Raw genomic sequence first — 20,314 nt, forward strand, 5'->3', positions numbered from 1 at the left:
TTCATTCCATAATAATAATGATGAAAAAAGGTAATTTGCTTGATAGAAACAGTGTAAGCTAAAGCTTTCATCACACAGTCCGTTTCAGTTGTTTTCTCCTTCGGCAAAAGTTGTGAAAGTAACAAAATGGTCAAAACGTAGTTCAGTGAATCAGGTTCTAAAACTAAACCTAATCCTTCATTCCATAATGAGAATGATGAAAACAGGTCATTTGCTTGATAAAAACAGTGTAAGCTACAGCATTCATCACACAGTCCGTTTTAGTTGTTTTCTCCTTCTGCAAAAGCTTTGAAAGTAACAAATATGGTCAAAACGTAGTTGAGTGAATCAGGTTCTAAAACTAAACCTAATTCTTCATTCCATAATGATAATGATGAAAAAAAGAGGTAATTTGCTTGATAGAAACAGTGTAAGCTACAGCATTCTTCATACAGTCCGTTTTAGTTGTTTTCTCCTTCGGCAAAAGCTTTGAAAGTAACAAATATGGTCAAAACGTAGTTCAGTGAATCAGGTTCTAAAACTAAACCTAATCCTTCATTCCATAATAATAATGATGAAAAAAGGTAATTTGCTTGATAGAAACAGTGTAAGCTAAAGCTTTCATCACACAGTCCGTTTTAGTTGTTTTCTCCTTCAGCAAAAGCTTTGAAAGTAACAAATATGGTCAAAACGTAGTTCAGTGAATCAGGTTCTAAAACTAAACCTAATCCTTCATTCCATAATGAAAATGATGAAAACAGGTCATTTGCTTGATAGAAACAGTGTAAGCTAAAGCTTTCATCACACAGTCCGTTTTAGTTGTTTTCTCCTTCTGCAAAAGCTTTGAAAGTAACAAAATGGTCAAAACGTAGTTCAGTGAATCAGGTTCTAAAACTAAACCTAATTCTTCATTCCATAATGAGAATGATGAAAACAGGTCATTTGCTTGATAAAAACAGTGTAAGCTAAAGCATTCATCACACAGTCCGTTTTAGTTGTTTTCTCCTTCGGCGAAAGCTTTGAAAGTAACAATAATGGTCAAAACGTAGTTGAGTGAATCAGGTTCTAAAACTAAACCTAATCCTTCATTCCATAATAATAATGATGAAAAAAGGTAATTTGCTTGTTAGAAACAGTGTAAGCTACAGTATTCTTCATACAGTCCGTTTTAGTTGTTTTCTCCTTCGGCAAAAGCTTTGAAAGTAACAAATATGGTCAAAACGTAGTTCAGTGAATCAGGTTCTAAAACTAAACCTAATCCTTCATTCCATAATGAAAATGATGAAAACAGGTCATTTGCTTGATAAAAACGGTGTAAGCTAAAGCATTCATCACACAGTCCGTTTTAGTTGTTTTCTCCTTCGGCGAAAGCTTTGAAAGTAACAATAATGGTCAAAACGTAGTTGAGTGAATCAGGTTCTAAAACTAAACCTAATCCTTCATTCCATAATGAAAATGATGAAAACAGGTCATTTGCTTGATAAAAACAGTGTAAGCTAAAGCATTCATCCCACAGTCCGTTTTAGTTGTTTTCTCCTTCTGCAAAAGCTTTGAAAGTAACAAATATGGTCAAAACGTAGTTCAGTGAATCAGGTTCTAAAACTAAACCTAATCCTTCATTCCATAATGAAAATGATGAAAACAGGTCATTTGCTTGATAAAAACGGTGTAAGCTAAAGCATTCATCACACAGTCCGTTTTAGTTGTTTTCTCCTTCGGCGAAAGCTTTGAAAGTAACAATAATGGTCAAAACGTAGTTGAGTGAATCAGGTTCTAAAACTAAACCTAATCCTTCATTCCATAATGAAAATGATGAAAACAGGTCATTTGCTTGATAAAAAATGTGTAAGCTAAAGCTTTCATCACACCGTCCGTTTTAGTTGTTTTCTCCTTCTGCAAAAGCTTTGAAAGTAACAAATATGGTCAAAACGTAGTTGAGTGAATCAGGTTCTGAAACTAAACCTAATCCTTCATTCCATAATAATAATGATGAAAAAAGGTAATTTGCTTGTTAGAAACAGTGTAAGCTACAGTATTCTTCATACAGTCCGTTTTAGTTGTTTTCTCCTTCAGCAAAAGCTTTGAAAGTAACAAATATGGTCAAAACGTAGTTCAGTGAATCAGGTTCTAAAACTAAACCTAATCCTTCATTCCATAATAATAATGATGAAAAAAGGTAATTTGCTTGATAGAAACAGTGTAAGCTAAAGCTTTCATCACACAGTCCGTTTTAGTTGTTTTCTCCTTCAGCAAAAGCTTTGAAAGTAACAAATATGGTCAAAACGTAGTTCAGTGAATCAGGTTCTAAAACTAAACCTAATCCTTCATTCCATAATAATAATGATGAAAAAAGGTAATTTGCTTGATAGAAACAGTGTAAGCTAAAGCTTTCATCACACAGTCCGTTTTAGTTGTTTTCTACTTCTGCAAAAGCTTTGAAAGTAACAAATATGGTCAAAACGTAGTTCAGTGAATCAGGTTCTAAAACTAAACCTAATCCTTCATTCCATAATGAAAATGATGAAAACAGGTCATTTGCTTGATAAAAACGGTGTAAGCTAAAGCATTCATCACACAGTCCGTTTTAGTTGTTTTCTCCTTCGGCGAAAGCTTTGAAAGTAACAATAATGATCAAAACGTAGTTGAGTGAATCAGGTTCTAAAACTAAACCTAATCCTTCATTCCATAAAGATAATGATGAAAAAAGTTAATTTGCTTGATAGAAACAGTGTAAGCTAAAGCTTTCATCACACAGTCCGTTGTAGTTGTTTTCTCCTTCTGCAAAAGCTTTGAAAGTAACAAATATGGTCAAAACGTAGTTGAGTGAATCAGGTTCTAAAACTAAACCTAATCCTTCATTCCATAATGATAATGATGAAAAAAAAGGTAATTTGCTTGATAGAAACAGTGTAAGCTAAAACATTCATCACACAGTCCATTTTAGTTGTTTTCTCCTTCGGCAAAAGCTTTGAAAGTAACAATAATGGTCAAAACGTAGTTGAGTGAATCAGGTTCTAAAACTAAACCTAATCCTTCATTCCATAATGAGAATGATAAAAACAGGTCATTTGCTTGATAAAAACAGTGTAAGCTAAAGCATTCATCACACAGTCCGTTTTAGTTGTTTTCTCCTTCGGCGAAAGCTTTGAAAGTAACAACAATGGTCAAAACGTAGTTCAGTGAATCAGGTTCTAAAACTAAACCTAATCCTTCATTCCATAATGAGAATGATGAAAACAGGTCATTTGCTTGATAAAAACAGTGTAAGCTACAGCATTCATCACACAGTCCGTTTTAGTTGTTTTCTCCTTCTGCAAAAGCTTTGAAAGTAACAAATATGGTCAAAACGTAGTTGAGTGAATCAGGTTCTAAAACTAAACCTAATTCTTCATTCCATAATGATAATGATGAAAAAAAAAGGTAATTTGCTTGATAGAAACAGTGTAAGCTACAGCATTCTTCATACAGTCCGTTTTAGTTGTTTTCTCCTTCGGCAAAAGCTTTGAAAGTAACAATAATGGTCAAAACGTAGTTGAGTGAATCAGGTTCTAAAACTAAACCTAATCCTTCATTCCATAATAATAATGATGAAAAAAGGTAATTTGCTTGTTAGAAACAGTGTAAGCTACAGTATTCTTCATACAGTCCGTTTTAGTTGTTTTCTCCTTCTGCAAAAGCTTTGAAAGTAACAAATATGGTCAAAACGTAGTTGAGTGAATCAGGTTCTAAAACTAAACCTAATCCTTCATTCCATAATAATAATGATGAAAAAATGTAATTTGCTTGTTAGAAACAGTGTAAGCTACAGTATTCTTCATACAGTCCGTTTTAGTTGTTTTCTCCTTCAGCAAAAGCTTTGAAAGTAACAAATATGGTCAAAACGTAGTTCAGTGAATCAGGTTCTAAAACTAAACCTAATCCTTCATTCCATAATAATAATGATGAAAAAAGGTAATTTGCTTGATAGAAACAGTGTAAGCTAAAGCTTTCATCACACAGTCCGTTTTAGTTGTTTTCTACTTCTGCAAAAGCTTTGAAAGTAACAAATATGGTCAAAACGTAGTTCAGTGAATCAGCTTCTAAAACTAAACCTAATCCTTCATTCCATAATAATAATGATGAAAAAAGGTAATTTGCTTGTTAGAAACAGTGTAAGCTACAATATTCTTCATACAGTCCGTTTTAGTTGTTTTCTCCTTCTGCAAAAGCTTTGAAAGTAACAAATATGGTCAAAACGTAGTTGAGTGAATCAGGTTCTAAAACTAAAACTAATCCTTCATTCCATAAAGACAATGATGAAAAAAAAAGGTAATTTGCTTGATAGAAACAGTGTAAGCTACAGCATTCTTCATACAGTCCGTTTTAGTTGTTTTCTCCTTCGGCAAAAGCTTTGAAAGTAACAATAATGGTCAAAACGTAGTTGAGTGAATCAGGTTCTAAAACTAAACCTAATCCTTCATTCCATAATGAGAATGATGAAAACAGGTCATTTGCTTGATAAAAACAGTGTAAGCTAAAGCATTCATCACACAGTCCGTTTCAGTTGTTTTCTCCTTCGGCAAAAGCTGTGAAAGTAACAAAATGGTCAAAACGTAGTTCAGTGAATCAGGTTCTAAAACTAAACCTAATCCTTCATTCCATAATGAGAATGATGAAAACAGGTCATTTGCTTGATAAAAACAGTGTAAGCTAAAGCATTCATCACACAGTCCGTTTTAGTTGTTTTCTCCTTCGGCGAAAGCTTTGAAAGTAACAATAATGGTCAAAACGTAGTTGAGTGAATCAGGTTCTAAAACTAAACCTAATCCTTCATTCCATAATAATAATGATGAAAAAAGGTAATTTGCTTGTTAGAAACAGTGTAAGCTACAGTATTCTTCATACAGTCCGTTTTAGTTGTTTTCTCCTTCGGCAAAAGCTTTGAAAGTAACAAATATGGTCAAAACGTAGTTCAGTGAATCAGGTTCTAAAACTAAACCTAATCCTTCATTCGATAAAGATAATGATGAAAACAGGTCATTTGCTTGATAGAAACAGTGTAAGCTAAAGCTTTCATCACACCGTCCGTTTTAGTTGTTTTCTCCTTCTGCAAAAGCTTTGAAAGTAACAAATATGGTCAAAACGTAGTTCAGTGAATCAGGTTCTAAAACTAAACCTAATCCTTCATTCCATAAAGATAATGATGAAAACAGGTCATTTGCTTGATAGAAACAGTGTAAGCTAAAGCTTTCATGACAACGTCCGTTTTAGTTGTTTTCTCCTTCTGCAAAAGCTTTGAAAGTAACAAATATGGTCAAAACGTAGTTGAGTGAATCAGGTTCTAAAACTAAACCTAATCCTTCATTCCATAATAATAATGATGAAAAAAGGTAATTTGCTTGTTAGAAACAGTGTAAGCTACAGTATTCTTCATACAGTCCGTTTTAGTTGTTTTCTCCTTCTGCAAAAGCTTTGAAAGTAACAAATATGGTCAAAACGTAGTTGAGTGAATCAGGTTCTAAAACTAAACCTAATCCTTCATTCCATAATAATAATGATGAAAAAATGTAATTTGCTTGTTAGAAACAGTGTAAGCTACAGTATTCTTCATACAGTCCGTTTTAGTTGTTTTCTCCTTCAGCAAAAGCTTTGAAAGTAACAAATATGGTCAAAACGTAGTTCAGTGAATCAGGTTCTAAAACTAAACCTAATCCTTCATTCCATAATAATAATGATGAAAAAAGGTAATTTGCTTGATAGAAACAGTGTAAGCTAAAGCTTTCATCACACAGTCCGTTTTAGTTGTTTTCTACTTCTGCAAAAGCTTTGAAAGTAACAAATATGGTCAAAACGTAGTTCAGTGAATCAGCTTCTAAAACTAAACCTAATCCTTCATTCCATAATAATAATGATGAAAAAAGGTAATTTGCTTGTTAGAAACAGTGTAAGCTACAATATTCTTCATACAGTCCGTTTTAGTTGTTTTCTCCTTCTGCAAAAGCTTTGAAAGTAACAAATATGGTCAAAACGTAGTTCAGTGAATCAGGTTCTGAAACTAAACCTAATCCTTCATTCCATAATAATAATGATGAAAAAAGGTAATTTGCTTGTTAGAAACAGTGTAAGCTACAGTATTCTTCATACAGTCCGTTTTAGTTGTTTTCTCCTTCAGCAAAAGCTTTGAAAGTAACAAATATGGTCAAAACGTAGTTCAGTGAATCAGGTTCTAAAACTAAACCTAATCCTTCATTCCATAATGAAAATGATGAAAACAGGTCATTTGCTTGATAAAAACGGTGTAAGCTAAAGCATTCATCACACAGTCCGTTTTAGTTGTTTTCTCCTTCGGCGAAAGCTTTGAAAGTAACAATAATGGTCAAAACGTAGTTGAGTGAATCAGGTTCTAAAACTAAACCTAATCCTTCATTCCATAATGAAAATGATGAAAACAGGTCATTTGCTTGATAAAAAATGTGTAAGCTAAAGCTTTCATCACACCGTCCGTTTTAGTTGTTTTCTCCTTCTGCAAAAGCTTTGAAAGTAACAAATATGGTCAAAACGTAGTTGAGTGAATCAGGTTCTGAAACTAAACCTAATCCTTCATTCCATAATAATAATGATGAAAAAAGGTAATTTGCTTGTTAGAAACAGTGTAAGCTACAGTATTCTTCATACAGTCCGTTTTAGTTGTTTTCTCCTTCAGCAAAAGCTTTGAAAGTAACAAATATGGTCAAAACGTAGTTCAGTGAATCAGGTTCTAAAACTAAACCTAATCCTTCATTCCATAATAATAATGATGAAAAAAGGTAATTTGCTTGATAGAAACAGTGTAAGCTAAAGCTTTCATCACTCAGTCCGTTTAAGTTGTTTTCTCCTTCAGCAAAAGCTTTGAAAGTAACAAATATGGTCAAAACGTAGTTCAGTGAATCAGGTTCTAAAACTAAACCTAATCCTTCATTCCATAATAATAATGATGAAAAAAGGTAATTTGCTTGTTAGAAACAGTGTAAGCTACAATATTCTTCATACAGTCCGTTTTAGTTGTTTTCTCCTTCTGCAAAAGCTTTGAAAGTAACAAATATGGTCAAAACGTAGTTCAGTGAATCAGGTTCTGAAACTAAACCTAATCCTTCATTCCATAATAATAATGATGAAAAAAGGTAATTTGCTTGTTAGAAACAGTGTAAGCTACAGTATTCTTCATACAGTCCGTTTTAGTTGTTTTCTCCTTCAGCAAAAGCTTTGAAAGTAACAAATATGGTCAAAACGTAGTTCAGTGAATCAGGTTCTAAAACTAAACCTAATCCTTCATTCCATAATGAAAATGATGAAAACAGGTCATTTGCTTGATAAAAACGGTGTAAGCTAAAGCATTCATCACACAGTCCGTTTTAGTTGTTTTCTCCTTCGGCGAAAGCTTTGAAAGTAACAATAATGGTCAAAACGTAGTTGAGTGAATCAGGTTCTAAAACTAAACCTAATCCTTCATTCCATAATGAAAATGATGAAAACAGGTCATTTGCTTGATAAAAAATGTGTAAGCTAAAGCTTTCATCACACCGTCCGTTTTAGTTGTTTTCTCCTTCTGCAAAAGCTTTGAAAGTAACAAATATGGTCAAAACGTAGTTGAGTGAATCAGGTTCTGAAACTAAACCTAATCCTTCATTCCATAATAATAATGATGAAAAAAGGTAATTTGCTTGTTAGAAACAGTGTAAGCTACAGTATTCTTCATACAGTCCGTTTTAGTTGTTTTCTCCTTCAGCAAAAGCTTTGAAAGTAACAAATATGGTCAAAACGTAGTTCAGTGAATCAGGTTCTAAAACTAAACCTAATCCTTCATTCCATAATAATAATGATGAAAAAAGGTAATTTGCTTGATAGAAACAGTGTAAGCTAAAGCTTTCATCACTCAGTCCGTTTAAGTTGTTTTCTCCTTCAGCAAAAGCTTTGAAAGTAACAAATATGGTCAAAACGTAGTTCAGTGAATCAGGTTCTAAAACTAAACCTAATCCTTCATTCCATAATAATAATGATGAAAAAAGGTAATTTGCTTGATAGAAACAGTGTAAGCTAAAGCTTTCATCACACAGTCCGTTTTAGTTGTTTTCTACTTCTGCAAAAGCTTTGAAAGTAACAAATATGGTCAAAACGTAGTTCAGTGAATCAGGTTCTAAAACTAAACCTAATCCTTCATTCCATAATGAAAATGATGAAAACAGGTCATTTGCTTGATAAAAACGGTGTAAGCTAAAGCATTCATCACACAGTCCGTTTTAGTTGTTTTCTCCTTCGGCGAAAGCTTTGAAAGTAACAATAATGATCAAAACGTAGTTGAGTGAATCAGGTTCTAAAACTAAACCTAATCCTTCATTCCATAAAGATAATGATGAAAAAAGTTAATTTGCTTGATAGAAACAGTGTAAGCTAAAGCTTTCATCACACAGTCCGTTGTAGTTGTTTTCTCCTTCTGCAAAAGCTTTGAAAGTAACAAATATGGTCAAAACGTAGTTGAGTGAATCAGGTTCTAAAACTAAACCTAATCCTTCATTCCATAATGATAATGATGAAAAAAAAGGTAATTTGCTTGATAGAAACAGTGTAAGCTAAAACATTCATCACACAGTCCATTTTAGTTGTTTTCTCCTTCGGCAAAAGCTTTGAAAGTAACAATAATGGTCAAAACGTAGTTGAGTGAATCAGGTTCTAAAACTAAACCTAATCCTTCATTCCATAATGAGAATGATAAAAACAGGTCATTTGCTTGATAAAAACAGTGTAAGCTAAAGCATTCATCACACAGTCCGTTTTAGTTGTTTTCTCCTTCGGCGAAAGCTTTGAAAGTAACAACAATGGTCAAAACGTAGTTCAGTGAATCAGGTTCTAAAACTAAACCTAATACTTCATTCCATAATGAGAATGATGAAAACAGGTCATTTGCTTGATAAAAACAGTGTAAGCTACAGCATTCATCTCACAGTCCGTTTTAGTTGTTTTCTCCTTCTGCAAAAGCTTTGAAAGTAACAAATATGGTCAAAACGTAGTTGAGTGAATCAGGTTCTAAAACTAAACCTAATTCTTCATTCCATAATGATAATGATGAAAAAAAAAGGTAATTTGCTTGATAGAAACAGTGTAAGCTACAGCATTCTTCATACAGTCCGTTTTAGTTGTTTTCTCCTTCGGCAAAAGCTTTGAAAGTAACAATAATGGTCAAAACGTAGTTGAGTGAATCAGGTTCTAAAACTAAACCTAATCCTTCATTCCATAATGATAATGATGAAAAAAAAGGTCATTTGTTGTTAGAAACAGTGTAAGCTAAAGCTTTCATCACACAGTCCGTTTCAGTTGTTTTCTCCTTCGGCAAAAGCTGTGAAAGTAACAAAATGGTCAAAACGTAGTTCAGTGAATCAGGTTCTAAAACTAAACCTAATCCTTCATTCCATAATAATAATGATGAAAAAAGGTAATTTGCTTGATAGAAACAGTGTAAGCTAAAGCTTTCATCACACAGTCCGTTTTAGTTGTTTTCTCCTTCAGCAAAAGCTTTGAAAGTAACAAATATGGTCAAAACGTAGTTCAGTGAATCAGGTTCTAAAACTAAACCTAATCCTTCATTCCATAATAATAATGATGAAAAAAGGTAATTTGCTTGATAGAAACAGTGTAAGCTAAAGCTTTCATCACACAGTCCGTTTTAGTTGTTTTCTACTTCTGCAAAAGCTTTGAAAGTAACAAATATGGTCAAAACGTAGTTCAGTGAATCAGGTTCTAAAACTAAACCTAATCCTTCATTCCATAATGAAAATGATGAAAACAGGTCATTTGCTTGATAAAAAATGTGTAAGCTAAAGCTTTCATCACACCGTCCGTTTTAGTTGTTTTCTCCTTCTGCAAAAGCTTTGAAAGTAACAAATATGGTCAAAACGTAGTTGAGTGAATCAGGTTCTGAAACTAAACCTAATCCTTCATTCCATAATAATAATGATGAAAAAAGGTAATTTGCTTGTTAGAAACAGTGTAAGCTACAGTATTCTTCATACAGTCCGTTTTAGTTGTTTTCTCCTTCAGCAAAAGCTTTGAAAGTAACAAATATGGTCAAAACGTAGTTCAGTGAATCAGGTTCTAAAACTAAACCTAATCCTTCATTCCATAATAATAATGATGAAAAAAGGTAATTTGCTTGTTAGAAACAGTGTAAGCTACAGTATTCTTCATACAGTCCGTTTTAGTTGTTTTCTCCTTCAGCAAAAGCTTTGAAAGTAACAAATATGGTCAAAACGTAGTTCAGTGAATCAGGTTCTAAAACTAAACCTAATCCTTCATTCCATAATAATAATGATGAAAAAAGGTAATTTGCTTGATAGAAACAGTGTAAGCTAAAGCTTTCATCACACAGTCCGTTTTAGTTGTTTTCTACTTCTGCAAAAGCTTTGAAAGTAACAATAATGATCAAAACGTAGTTGAGTGAATCAGGTTCTAAAACTAAACCTAATCCTTCATTCCATAAAGATAATGATGAAAAAAGTTAATTTGCTTGATAGAAACAGTGTAAGCTAAAGCTTTCATCACACAGTCCGTTGTAGTTGTTTTCTCCTTCTGCAAAAGCTTTGAAAGTAACAAATATGGTCAAAACGTAGTTGAGTGAATCAGGTTCTAAAACTAAAACTAATCCTTCATTCCATAAAGACAATGATGAAAAAAAAGGTAATTTGCTTGATAGAAACAGTGTAAGCTACAGCATTCTTCATACAGTCCGTTTTAGTTGTTTTCTCCTTCGGCAAAAGCTTTGAAAGTAACAATAATGGTCAAAACGTAGTTGAGTGAATCAGGTTCTAAAACTAAACCTAATCCTTCATTCCATAATGAGAATGATGAAAACAGGTCATTTGCTTGATAAAAACAGTGTAAGCTAAAGCATTCATCACACAGTCCGTTTCAGTTGTTTTCTCCTTCGGCAAAAGCTGTGAAAGTAACAAAATGGTCAAAACGTAGTTCAGTGAATCAGGTTCTAAAACTAAACCTAATCCTTCATTCCATAATGAGAATGATGAAAACAGGTCATTTGCTTGATAAAAACAGTGTAAGCTAAAGCATTCATCACACAGTCCGTTTTAGTTGTTTTCTCCTTCGGCGAAAGCTTTGAAAGTAACAATAATGGTCAAAACGTAGTTGAGTGAATCAGGTTCTAAAACTAAACCTAATCCTTCATTCCATAATAATAATGATGAAAAAAGGTAATTTGCTTGTTAGAAACAGTGTAAGCTACAGTATTCTTCATACAGTCCGTTTTAGTTGTTTTCTCCTTCGGCAAAAGCTTTGAAAGTAACAAATATGGTCAAAACGTAGTTCAGTGAATCAGGTTCTAAAACTAAACCTAATCCTTCATTCGATAAAGATAATGATGAAAACAGGTCATTTGCTTGATAGAAACAGTGTAAGCTAAAGCTTTCATCACACCGTCCGTTTTAGTTGTTTTCTCCTTCTGCAAAAGCTTTGAAAGTAACAAATATGGTCAAAACGTAGTTCAGTGAATCAGGTTCTAAAACTAAACCTAATCCTTCATTCCATAAAGATAATGATGAAAACAGGTCATTTGCTTGATAGAAACAGTGTAAGCTAAAGCTTTCATGACAACGTCCGTTTTAGTTGTTTTCTCCTTCTGCAAAAGCTTTGAAAGTAACAAATATGGTCAAAACGTAGTTGAGTGAATCAGGTTCTAAAACTAAACCTAATCCTTCATTCCATAATAATAATGATGAAAAAATGTAATTTGCTTGTTAGAAACAGTGTAAGCTACAGTATTCTTCATACAGTCCGTTTTAGTTGTTTTCTCCTTCAGCAAAAGCTTTGAAAGTAACAAATATGGTCAAAACGTAGTTCAGTGAATCAGGTTCTAAAACTAAACCTAATCCTTCATTCCATAATAATAATGATGAAAAAAGGTAATTTGCTTGATAGAAACAGTGTAAGCTAAAGCTTTCATCACACAGTCCGTTTTAGTTGTTTTCTACTTCTGCAAAAGCTTTGAAAGTAACAAATATGGTCAAAACGTAGTTCAGTGAATCAGCTTCTAAAACTAAACCTAATCCTTCATTCCATAATAATAATGATGAAAAAAGGTAATTTGCTTGTTAGAAACAGTGTAAGCTACAATATTCTTCATACAGTCCGTTTTAGTTGTTTTCTCCTTCTGCAAAAGCTTTGAAAGTAACAAATATGGTCAAAACGTAGTTCAGTGAATCAGGTTCTGAAACTAAACCTAATCCTTCATTCCATAATAATAATGATGAAAAAAGGTAATTTGCTTGTTAGAAACAGTGTAAGCTACAGTATTCTTCATACAGTCCGTTTTAGTTGTTTTCTCCTTCAGCAAAAGCTTTGAAAGTAACAAATATGGTCAAAACGTAGTTCAGTGAATCAGGTTCTAAAACTAAACCTAATCCTTCATTCCATAATGAAAATGATGAAAACAGGTCATTTGCTTGATAAAAACGGTGTAAGCTAAAGCATTCATCACACAGTCCGTTTAAGTTGTTTTCTCCTTCGGCGAAAGCTTTGAAAGTAACAATAATGATCAAAACGTAGTTGAGTGAATCAGGTTCTAAAACTAAACCTAATCCTTCATTCCATAAAGATAATGATGAAAAAAGTTAATTTGCTTGATAGAAACAGTGTAAGCTAAAGCTTTCATCACACAGTCCGTTGTAGTTGTTTTCTCCTTCTGCAAAAGCTTTGAAAGTAACAAATATGGTCAAAACGTAGTTGAGTGAATCAGGTTCTAAAACTAAACCTAATCCTTCATTCCATAATGATAATGATGAAAAAAAAGGTAATTTGCTTGATAGAAACAGTGTAAGCTAAAACATTCATCACACAGTCCATTTTAGTTGTTTTCTCCTTCGGCAAAAGCTTTGAAAGTAACAATAATGGTCAAAACGTAGTTGAGTGAATCAGGTTCTAAAACTAAACCTAATCCTTCATTCCATAATGAGAATGATAAAAACAGGTCATTTGCTTGATAAAAACAGTGTAAGCTAAAGCATTCATCACACAGTCCGTTTTAGTTGTTTTCTCCTTCGGCGAAAGCTTTGAAAGTAACAACAATGGTCAAAACGTAGTTCAGTGAATCAGGTTCTAAAACTAAACCTAATCCTTCATTCCATAATGAGAATGATGAAAACAGGTCATTTGCTTGATAAAAACAGTGTAAGCTACAGCATTCATCACACAGTCCGTTTTAGTTGTTTTCTCCTTCTGCAAAAGCTTTGAAAGTAACAAATATGGTCAAAACGTAGTTGAGTGAATCAGGTTCTAAAACTAAACCTAATTCTTCATTCCATAATGATAATGATGAAAAAAAAAGGTAATTTGCTTGATAGAAACAGTGTAAGCTACAGCATTCTTCATACAGTCCGTTTTAGTTGTTTTCTCCTTCGGCAAAAGCTTTGAAAGTAACAATAATGGTCAAAACGTAGTTGAGTGAATCAGGTTCTAAAACTAAACCTAATCCTTCATTCCATAATGATAATGATGAAAAAAAAGGTCATTTGTTGTTAGAAACAGTGTAAGCTAAAGCTTTCATCACACAGTCCGTTTCAGTTGTTTTCTCCTTCGGCAAAAGCTGTGAAAGTAACAAAATGGTCAAAACGTAGTTCAGTGAATCAGGTTCTAAAACTAAACCTAATCCTTCATTCCATAATAATAATGATGAAAAAAGGTAATTTGCTTGTTAGAAACAGTGTAAGCTACAGTATTCTTCATACAGTCCGTTTTAGTTGTTTTCTCCTTCGGCAAAAGCTTTGAAAGTAACAAATATGGTCAAAACGTAGTTCAGTGAATCAGGTTCTAAAACTAAACCTAATCCTTCATTCCATAAAGATAATGATGAAAACAGGTCATTTGCTTGATAGAAACAGTGTAAGCTAAAGCTTTCATCACACAGTCCGTTTTAGTTGTTTTCTCCTTCTGCAAAAGCTTTGAAAGTAACAAATATGGTCAAAACGTAGTTCAGTGAATCAGCTTCTAAAACTAAACCTAATCCTTCATTCCATAATAATAATGATGAAAAAAGGTAATTTGCTTGTTAGAAACAGTGTAAGCTACAATATTCTTCATACAGTCCGTTTTAGTTGTTTTCTCCTTCTGCAAAAGCTTTGAAAGTAACAAATATGGTCAAAACGTAGTTCAGTGAATCAGGTTCTAAAACTAAACCTAATCCTTCATTCCATAATGAAAATGATGAAAACAGGTCATTTGCTTGATAAAAACGGTGTAAGCTAAAGCATTCATCACACAGTCCGTTTTAGTTGTTTTCTCCTTCGGCGAAAGCTTTGAAAGTAACAATAATGGTCAAAACGTAGTTGAGTGAATCAGGTTCTAAAACTAAACCTAATCCTTCATTCCATAATGAAAATGATGAAAACAGGTCATTTGCTTGATAAAAACGGTGTAAGCTAAAGCATTCATCACACAGTCCGTTTTAGTTGTTTTCTCCTTCGGCGAAAGCTTTGAAAGTAACAATAATGATCAAAACGTAGTTGAGTGAATCAGGTTCTAAAACTAAACCTAATCCTTCATTCCATAAAGATAATGATGAAAAAAGTTAATTTGCTTGATAGAAACAGTGTAAGCTAAAGCTTTCATCACACAGTCCGTTGTAGTTGTTTTCTCCTTCTGCAAAAGCTTTGAAAGTAACAAATATGGTCAAAACGTAGTTGAGTGAATCAGGTTCTAAAACTAAAACTAATCCTTCATTCCATAAAGACAATGATGAAAAAAAAAGGTAATTTGCTTGATAGAAACAGTGTAAGCTACAGCATTCTTCATACAGTCCGTTTTAGTTGTTTTCTCCTTCGGCAAAAGCTTTGAAAGTAACAATAATGGTCAAAACGTAGTTGAGTGAATCAGGTTCTAAAACTAAACCTAATCCTTCATTCCATAATGAGAATGATGAAAACAGGTCATTTGCTTGATAAAAACAGTGTAAGCTAAAGCATTCATCACACAGTCCGTTTCAGTTGTTTTCTCCTTCGGCAAAAGCTGTGAAAGTAACAAAATGGTCAAAACGTAGTTCAGTGAATCAGGTTCTAAAACTAAACCTAATCCTTCATTCCATAATGAGAATGATGAAAACAGGTCATTTGCTTGATAAAAACAGTGTAAGCTAAAGCATTCATCACACAGTCCGTTTTAGTTGTTTTCTCCTTCGGCGAAAGCTTTGAAAGTAACAATAATGGTCAAAACGTAGTTGAGTGAATCAGGTTCTAAAACTAAACCTAATCCTTCATTCCATAATAATAATGATGAAAAAAGGTAATTTGCTTGTTAGAAACAGTGTAAGCTACAGTATTCTTCATACAGTCCGTTTTAGTTGTTTTCTCCTTCAGCAAAAGCTTTGAAAGTAACAAATATGGTCAAAACGTAGTTCAGTGAATCAGGTTCTAAAACTAAACCTAATCCTTCATTCCATAATAATAATGATGAAAAAAGGTAATTTGCTTGATAGAAACAGTGTAAGCTAAAGCTTTCATCACACAGTCCGTTTCAGTTGTTTTCTCCTTCGGCAAAAGCTGTGAAAGTAACAAAATGGTCAAAACGTAGTTCAGTGAATCAGGTTCTAAAACTAAACCTAATCCTTCATTCCATAATGAGAATGATGAAAACAGGTCATTTGCTTGATAAAAACAGTGTAAGCTACAGCATTCATCACACAGTCCGTTTTAGTTGTTTTCTCCTTCTGCAAAAGCTTTGAAAGTAACAAATATGGTCAAAACGTAGTTGAGTGAATCAGGTTCTAAAACTAAACCTAATTCTTCATTCCATAATGATAATGATGAAAAAAAGAGGTAATTTGCTTGATAGAAACAGTGTAAGCTACAGCATTCTTCATACAGTCCGTTTTAGTTGTTTTCTCCTTCGGCAAAAGCTTTGAAAGTAACAAATATGGTCAAAACGTAGTTCAGTGAATCAGGTTCTAAAACTAAACCTAATCCTTCATTCCATAATAATAATGATGAAAAAAGGTAATTTGCTTGATAGAAACAGTGTAAGCTAAAGCTTTCATCACACAGTCCGTTTTAGTTGTTTTCTCCTTCAGCAAAAGCTTTGAAAGTAACAAATATGGTCAAAACGTAGTTCAGTGAATCAGGTTCTAAAACTAAACCTAATCCTTCATTCCATAATGAAAATGATGAAAACAGGTCATTTGCTTGATAGAAACAGTGTAAGCTAAAGCTTTCATCACACAGTCCGTTTTAGTTGTTTTCTCCTTCTGCAAAAGCTTTGAAAGTAACAAAATGGTCAAAACGTAGTTCAGTGAATCAGGTTCTAAAACTAAACCTAATCCTTCATTCCATAATGAGAATGATGAAAACAGGTCATTTGCTTGATAAAAACAGTGTAAGCTACAGCATTCATCACACAGTCCGTTTTAGTTGTTTTCTCCTTCGGCGAAAGCTTTGAAAGTAACAATAATGGTCAAAACGTAGTTGAGTGAATCAGGTTCTAAAACTAAACCTAATCCTTCATTCCATAATGAGAATGATGAAAACAGGTCATTTGCTTGATAAAAACAGTGTAAGCTACAGCATTCATCACACAGTCCGTTTTAGTTGTTTTCTCCTTCTGCAAAAGCTTTGAAAGTAACAAATATGGTCAAAACGTAGTTGAGTGAATCAGGTTCTAAAACTAAACCTAATTCTTCATTCCATAATGATAATGATGAAAAAAAAGGTAATTTGCTTGATAGAAACAGTGTAAGCTACAGCATTCTTCATACAGTCCGTTTTAGTTGTTTTCTCCTTCGGCAAAAGCTTTGAAAGTAACAATAATGGTCAAAACGTAGTTGAGTGAATCAGGTTCTAAAACTAAACCTAATCCTTCATTCCATAATGAGAATGATGAAAACAGGTCATTTGCTTGATAAAAACAGTGTAAGCTAAAGCATTCATCACACAGTCCGTTTCAGTTGTTTTCTCCTTCGGCAAAAGCTGTGAAAGTAACAAAATGGTCAAAACGTAGTTCAGTGAATCAGGTTCTAAAACTAAACCTAATCCTTCATTCCATAATGAGAATGATGAAAACAGGTCATTTGCTTGATAAAAACAGTGTAAGCTAAAGCATTCATCACACAGTCCGTTTTAGTTGTTTTCTCCTTCGGCGAAAGCTTTGAAAGTAACAATAATGGTCAAAACGTAGTTGAGTGAATCAGGTTCTAAAACTAAACCTAATCCTTCATTCCATAATAATAATGATGAAAAAAGGTAATTTGCTTGTTAGAAACAGTGTAAGCTACAGTATTCTTCATACAGTCCGTTTTAGTTGTTTTCTCCTTCGGCAAAAGCTTTGAAAGTAACAAATATGGTCAAAACGTAGTTCAGTGAATCAGGTTCTAAAACTAAACCTAATCCTTCATTCCATAATGAAAATGATGAAAACAGGTCATTTGCTTGATAAAAACGGTGTAAGCTAAAGCATTCATCACACAGTCCGTTTTAGTTGTTTTCTCCTTCGGCGAAAGCTTTGAAAGTAACAATAATGGTCAAAACGTAGTTGAGTGAATCAGGTTCTAAAACTAAACCTAATCCTTCATTCCATAATGAAAATGATGAAAACAGGTCATTTGCTTGATAAAAACAGTGTAAGCTAAAGCATTCATCCCACAGTCCGTTTTAGTTGTTTTCTCCTTCTGCAAAAGCTTTGAAAGTAACAAATATGGTCAAAACGTAGTTCAGTGAATCAGGTTCTAAAACTAAACCTAATCCTTCATTCCATAATGAAAATGATGAAAACAGGTCATTTGCTTGATAAAAACGGTGTAAGCTAAAGCATTCATCACACAGTCCGTTTTAGTTGTTTTCTCCTTCGGCGAAAGCTTTGAAAGTAACAATAATGGTCAAAACGTAGTTGAGTGAATCAGGTTCTAAAACTAAACCTAATCCTTCATTCCATAATGAAAATGATGAAAACAGGTCATTTGCTTGATAAAAAATGTGTAAGCTAAAGCTTTCATCACACCGTCCGTTTTAGTTGTTTTCTCCTTCTGCAAAAGCTTTGAAAGTAACAAATATGGTCAAAACGTAGTTGAGTGAATCAGGTTCTGAAACTAAACCTAATCCTTCATTCCATAATAATAATGATGAAAAAAGGTAATTTGCTTGTTAGAAACAGTGTAAGCTACAGTATTCTTCATACAGTCCGTTTTAGTTGTTTTCTCCTTCAGCAAAAGCTTTGAAAGTAACAAATATGGTCAAAACGTAGTTCAGTGAATCAGGTTCTAAAACTAAACCTAATCCTTCATTCCATAATAATAATGATGAAAAAAGGTAATTTGCTTGATAGAAACAGTGTAAGCTAAAGCTTTCATCACACAGTCCGTTTTAGTTGTTTTCTCCTTCAGCAAAAGCTTTGAAAGTAACAAATATGGTCAAAACGTAGTTCAGTGAATCAGGTTCTAAAACTAAACCTAATCCTTCATTCCATAATAATAATGATGAAAAAAGGTAATTTGCTTGATAGAAACAGTGTAAGCTAAAGCTTTCATCACACAGTCCGTTTTAGTTGTTTTCTACTTCTGCAAAAGCTTTGAAAGTAACAAATATGGTCAAAACGTAGTTCAGTGAATCAGGTTCTAAAACTAAACCTAATCCTTCATTCCATAATGAAAATGATGAAAACAGGTCATTTGCTTGATAAAAACGGTGTAAGCTAAAGCATTCATCACACAGTCCGTTTTAGTTGTTTTCTCCTTCGGCGAAAGCTTTGAAAGTAACAATAATGATCAAAACGTAGTTGAGTGAATCAGGTTCTAAAACTAAACCTAATCCTTCATTCCATAAAGATAATGATGAAAAAAGTTAATTTGCTTGATAGAAACAGTGTAAGCTAAAGCTTTCATCACACAGTCCGTTGTAGTTGTTTTCTCCTTCTGCAAAAGCTTTGAAAGTAACAAATATGGTCAAAACGTAGTTGAGTGAATCAGGTTCTAAAACTAAACCTAATCCTTCATTCCATAATGATAATGATGAAAAAAAAGGTAATTTGCTTGATAGAAACAGTGTAAGCTAAAACATTCATCACACAGTCCATTTTAGTTGTTTTCTCCTTCGGCAAAAGCTTTGAAAGTAACAATAATGGTCAAAACGTAGTTGAGTGAATCAGGTTCTAAAACTAAACCTAATCCTTCATTCCATAATGAGAATGATAAAAACAGGTCATTTGCTTGATAAAAACAGTGTAAGCTAAAGCATTCATCACACAGTCCGTTTTAGTTGTTTTCTCCTTCGGCGAAAGCTTTGAAAGTAACAACAATGGTCAAAACGTAGTTCAGTGAATCAGGTTCTAAAACTAAACCTAATCCTTCATTCCATAATGAGAATGATGAAAACAGGTCATTTGCTTGATAAAAACAGTGTAAGCTACAGCATTCATCACACAGTCCGTTTTAGTTGTTTTCTCCTTCTGCAAAAGCTTTGAAAGTAACAAATATGGTCAAAACGTAGTTGAGTGAATCAGGTTCTAAAACTAAACCTAATTCTTCATTCCATAATGATAATGATAAAAAAAAAAGGTAATTTGCTTGATAGAAACAGTGTAAGCTACAGCATTCTTCATACAGTCCGTTTTAGTTGTTTTCTCCTTCGGCAAAAGCTTTGAAAGTAACAATAATGGTCAAAACGTAGTTGAGTGAATCAGGTTCTAAAACTAAACCTAATCCTTCATTCCATAATGATAATGATGAAAAAAAAGGTCATTTGTTGTTAGAAACAGTGTAAGCTAAAGCTTTCATCACACAGTCCGTTTCAGTTGTTTTCTCCTTCGGCAAAAGCTGTGAAAGTAACAAAATGGTCAAAACGTAGTTCAGTGAATCAGGTTCTAAAACTAAACCTAATCCTTCATTCCATAATAATAATGATGAAAAAAGGTAATTTGCTTGTTAGAAACAGTGTAAGCTACAGTATTCTTCATACAGTCCGTTTTAGTTGTTTTCTCCTTCGGCAAAAGCTTTGAAAGTAACAAATATGGTCAAAACGTAGTTCAGTGAATCAGGTTCTAAAACTAAACCTAATCCTTCATTCCATAAAGATAATGATGAAAACAGGTCATTTGCTTGATAGAAACAGTGTAAGCTAAAGCTTTCATCACACAGTCCGTTTTAGTTGTTTTCTCCTTCTGCAAAAGCTTTGAAAGTAACAAATATGGTCAAAACGTAGTTCAGTGAATCAGCTTCTAAAACTAAACCTAATCCTTCATTCCATAATAATAATGATGAAAAAAGGTAATTTGCTTGTTAGAAACAGTGTAAGCTACAATATTCTTCATACAGTCCGTTTTAGTTGTTTTCTCCTTCTGCAAA

This window comes from Pungitius pungitius, chromosome 8 (genome assembly GCF_949316345.1).
Source record: "Pungitius pungitius chromosome 8, fPunPun2.1, whole genome shotgun sequence".
NCBI lineage: Eukaryota > Metazoa > Chordata > Actinopteri > Perciformes > Gasterosteidae > Pungitius > Pungitius pungitius.